Source organism: Myotis brandtii, unplaced genomic scaffold (genome assembly GCF_000412655.1).
Source record: "Myotis brandtii unplaced genomic scaffold, ASM41265v1 scaffold250, whole genome shotgun sequence".
NCBI classification, from domain to species: Eukaryota; Metazoa; Chordata; class Mammalia; order Chiroptera; family Vespertilionidae; genus Myotis; species Myotis brandtii.
In genome coordinates, this window is record NW_005359478.1 from 306,395 (window position 1) to 311,410 (window position 5,016).

At 46.2% G+C, this 5,016-nt stretch overlaps 1 long non-coding RNA gene across 1 annotated transcript in view; it reads left to right on the plus strand.

Moving 5' to 3' along the window:
* LOC106726311 overlaps positions 1–657 on the plus strand; it is a 7,134-nt gene extending 6,477 nt beyond the window's left edge. The window contains exon 2 of the long non-coding RNA XR_001362360.1: positions 468–657. This is a non-coding gene — a long non-coding RNA (uncharacterized LOC106726311). The remainder of the gene's footprint in view (positions 1–467) is intronic.
* Positions 658–5,016: the final 4,359 nt, after the last annotated feature.

A 5,016-nucleotide genomic window follows, 5' to 3' on the forward strand; every position in this document is an offset into this window, starting at 1 on the left:
AGTCCTCCGACGGCTCCGCGGGGGCGCGGCGGGGGGAACGCGCGGCGGGAGGCAGGTCTGGGTTTGAATCCCGCTCCTGAGCCTGTGGTCTCGGATAAACACTTCACTCTGCACTGCAGTTCCCGCCTCTGTGGGATGGGGCTGATCGGATAGATATGCTGGACTTGGAAACGTGTCTGTATCCATTCATACTAGGAACAATGTACCCCGAAGTCAGAATATGCAGCGACACATGAGATGATGGGGTGCAGGGTTGGGGAGGGAAAAAAACAGGTTTTCCCTTTTAAAACGATATGTTTTTGAACTTTTAACCACAAGTGTTACCTGTGTTATGTTTAAAAATAAATAATATAAAATATTTGTTTAATATTTTATTTTAAATTATTATTTAAACAAATAATATATATAAAATGGCTGATATAGAATAGGTGATAAATGGTCACTACTATCTATCTATTTATTTTTAGGGGAGAGAATGAACGCAGACCGCCTCTACCACAAATTACGCTGTCGAGTTTCCCACATTTGGGGAAATTGCAGCACGTGCGGAGTGCAGTGGACAAGCCTCACTCTGGGAAAACCGCTTTTGTGATCAATGTATCTCCCCTGCCGGGTAAGTGTGGTCACTATTACTTAAACATGTTTATTTGCCATTTACTCATGAGCCATTGTGTATTTTGGGTCTACTAAAAAAGTGTTTTCTTTTTAATTAATTTGAGAGAGAGAGAGATTTGTTATTCCACTATTTATGCTTTCATTGGTTGATTAAAATTTTTTAAAATATATTTTTATTGATTTCAGAGAGGAAGGGAGAAGGCGAGAGAGAAACATCAATGATGAGAGAAAATCATTGATTGGCTGCCTCCTGCACGCCCCCTACTGGGGATTGAGCCCGAAACCCAGGCATGTGCCCTTGAGAGGAATCGAACCCCGGACCCTCCACTCCACAGGCTGACGCTCTATCCACTGAGCCAAACCGGTCATTATTGATTTCAGAGAGGAAGCGAGAGGGAGAGATAGGAACATCAATGATGATGTTTTGGCCCTGTGTCCTAAAGAGCCTGGGAAGATAACAGGTTAATGTTCCCCTCCCAGGAGGGTGGTTTATCTAGGGACTGTTGGGGACAGTCCTAACCAAGAGGCATATTTATAGTCATGGACTTGGAGCAGGAAGCCCCTTTGCTCAGCCCTCAGAGTTCAAAGCAGATGATGAAACGCCCAGCCCAAGGGCCCAGGAAGGTATTTTAGGTCAGTGCGCCCCAGTCCCACCCCATCAGCATTCACTCATCCACAAGGAGGCCAGGGACGGGACAGGAAGGTGGGGCTGAAGACAGCAGAGTGGGAAGGGAGCCGGGGAGGATGGGAAAGGTCTGCCTTTGACATTTGTAACTGCCCTGCACCGAGGGGCAGAAATAGCCCTTTCCATTAAGTAGTGGCTGCAGACCAAAGAGCTCATGAGGCTTATCCAGCTGTCACCGCTCCTGACTTGATGGTCTGAAAATATGGGATAAAGAAAAGAATTTACGATGCCTCAGCAACTTGTGAAGTACCAGGAAAATGTGTGGACACTGTCTCAAAGATTTAAAAAGACGCTTCTTAAAAGATTCTGTAATAAGAGATGTTCACCCAAAAGCATCTCTTAGGGATAGGACAGATTAAGGATAAAGATCGGGGAAAGGCTGAGCATTTGTCTGACTTCAAGCTTAGCATAGTGATTTAATAATAATAATAATAATAATGTATAGCTAACGTATTTATAGCACTTACTCTGTGTATAGTCCTCATCATAACAGATTTGGAATCAAAGACACAAAGAGAAATTCAGTAATTTGCCCCAAATCTCACAATTAGAAGCTACTATCTGTATAGGTTGTATGCAAGTGAAATTTTTGAGAAATTTAGTTGAGTTCCTTTCATATTTTTTTAAAAATATTTTTCTTTATTGATTTTAGAGAGGAAGGGAGAGGGAGAGAGAGATATAAACACCAATGATGAGAGAGAATCATTGATTGGCTGCCTCCTGCACACCCCCTATTGGGGATCGAGCCCGTAAACCAGGCATGTGCCCTTGGCCGGAATCGAACCTGGGACCCTTCAGTCCGCAGGCTGACGCTCTATCCACTGAGCCAAGCTGGCTAGGGCTCCTTTAATATTTTTTTTTTCTGCTAGTTGGCCAGTGACAACTAAGGAAGTTGTATTTGTGTTGAATTAAATCACATTGTAAACGAATGTTTCCTGTCAGACATTGTTCCTACTCCAAGAAAATACTGATGCTAATACCAGTGGGTACAGGTGGGGCCAGAAACTGATGTAGGACTGTCTGTTTTTGGTCTGTGGTCATGGCAACCATTTTCAGAAAGCCTGGTGTTTGCCTTTCTGCCTCTTGGAATCACCGTTTACTCAACTCCTTTGTTCCAGAAGAGCCACTCGGTTCCCAATTGCTACACACCAGGCTGGTGTCCAGCCATTGATCCCCAGTGTCCTGTCACATTATTTCACACCGTTCTTTCACTGAGGCCATTCTCCTGGCCATTTGGCTTTGCCTTGGCCCCTTTAGCTCACCCTACAGCAGTTACGAGAGCAGCCTCTTGTGACCTGTTTTCTACCAGGAACCTCGGGTGGGGACCCCCTGGCCATGCTTACCTTTCTGTTCATCACCTCACCTTGCACATAGTAGGCGTTTAATAAATGCTTGGGGGATTAGCCCGTGAGTGAGAAATGGTGAGCACTGCCTCAGCTTGGGCCACGTCCCAGGACTTTCTGGTGGTGGTTTCGCCCCATCATGGCTGAGCTGGCTCTAGGCTGATGAAACGATGAAAAAACAGGATGTGACCCGTCTGGTAAGATGAGGACCAAGACGTGGATGGATGTTCCGGTCTCCTAATTTGGTCAGAAACTCCCCAAGCCAGAATTCTTCTTGATTTGAATCCAAATTTCAATCTACCAGGGCCTCTCAGCAGGTCCTGGCGTCCTCGGGGACAGACTTTGCCTGGGGACTGCCCTGAGCCGTGTGTCTGTCCATTGGCATTCTGAAAACAGGAAGGGCTCGGTAAATGTTCATGGAATTGAATGAACTGATTGGACAGAGCCTTGGCAGCCATTACGTTTGCAAAATCATCAGCAGGTTGACAACTATGTTAAGTGGTTTGAACCCAGGTAAACAGCCTCTTACATATGGGTTTGGAAAACATGGCCATGAACAAGAGCTTCTGGGTTAGGCATCCAGAATGTTTGAGGATATTGATTGTCTGCTAAATCAGGAAGATTCCTCAATGATATTTTTTCTGTGATAGCCTTGACATAGCTGATAGAACAGATTTAATAAAATGGTTCCCATCACTGGGAATGAGGAGCAACCAGCCAGTACTTGTCCCCCCTACACAAGCCTCCACTCAGCCCCATCCTTAGGATCTTAGAAAGTGACAGCCATACCCAGCTTATCTACTTCATAGGCTATTGTAAAATAAAATAAAAATGATAGCATGTGTGTGAAAAACGTAGAGTCATATAGAAAAATAAGCCAGAGTTATGATCAACAATGCTGTTCAAATGTATTTTTAGTTCATATGCCACATAAATCAAGACTCAGCCTTGTGTGAAGACTTAAAGCTGCCCCGTCATGTTGTCCAGAGTTCTTTGCTGTCTCAGATGCTCTCTCAGAGCCCAGCAAGTCTCAGCAGGGAGGCGCCAGTGACAGAGTACGTTAATGTGTTCTCACAGCAGGCCTGGCATCTGTGCCAGGGGTTGGGGAAAAAAGTGATGTTGCTATTTGGGCAGAACCTGTCTTTCTGACTAAGAAATCTGGCAGCAGATACGCCACCAGGACCAAGTTCTGTGATGTCGTCCCAGCTTGGCAGGCTCCTTGTGCCTTGGGGTTCCTGGACCAGAATGTGAGGTGCTGGCCCTGGCCGGGTAGCTCAGTTAGTTGGAGCATCCTCCAGCTATGCCAAGGCTTTGGGTTCGATCACTGGTCAGGGAACATACAAGAATCAACCAATGAATGCATAAATAAGTGAGACAACAAGCCTCTCTTTCTCTCTGAAATCAATAAATAACCCAGCCGGCATGGCTCAGTGGTTGAGCGTTGACCCATGAACCAAGAGGTCACTGGTTCGATTTCAGGTCAGGACACATGCTCAGGTTGCAGATCCCCAGTAGGGGGCGTGTAGGAGGCAGCCCATGAGACTGAGGGAAGTTTCTCTCTATCCCTCGTCCTTCCTCTCTCTCTAAAAAATCAATAAAAACATAGAAGAATAAAATCAATAAAAAAACCCCAACAATGTGAGGTGCTGTGGGCTGGCACAGGTTTAGCAACTGCTGAGGACAAAGATTCTCAGGGAAGATGTGGTAGGGACGAGGCTTGAGGACTCCAAGAACTTTGAGAAAACAGAGCAACCTATTGTTTCCTTCTTGAGTCCGAAATTGCACTCAATGTACTGGCCACACAAAGTACTGTGACCAATTCCAAGATCAACTGCAGATGTAAGTGAAGAGCAGGAAATAGTGCATCCTGTCCCAGGGGAGGAAGGTGTCAGAGACTCATCTTCCCTCCCCAGAGAGGCTCCTACAAGAGAATAAAAGTCCATGTGATAACTGGGCCCAATTTCCCCCTCTCTCCGAATCCCGGAAGTAAATGAAGACTATTTTTCTGAGTAAGGCAGAGGATACGGAGTGACAGGCTCGGGGGGTGGGGTGGCCCTGTCCTGGTTGAAAGGTATCCCTTTCAGAGCAGAGCAGGCAAGATCACGTGAGTGCTGGAGTCCATGGCCAGGATCATAGCAAGTTACTTCTACCAACTGAGCTTCAAGAAATGGCTTCTTTGCCTGGATGGTGTGGCGCAGTGGTTGAGTGTTGACCTATGAACCAGGAGGTCAAGGTTCAATTCTCAGTCAGGGCACATACCCTGGTTGTGGGCTCGATCCCACTAGGGGGCGTGCAGGAGGCAGCCAATCAATGATATGCTCTCATCATTGATGTTCCTAGCTCTTCCTCTCCCATCTTCTCTCTGAAATCAGT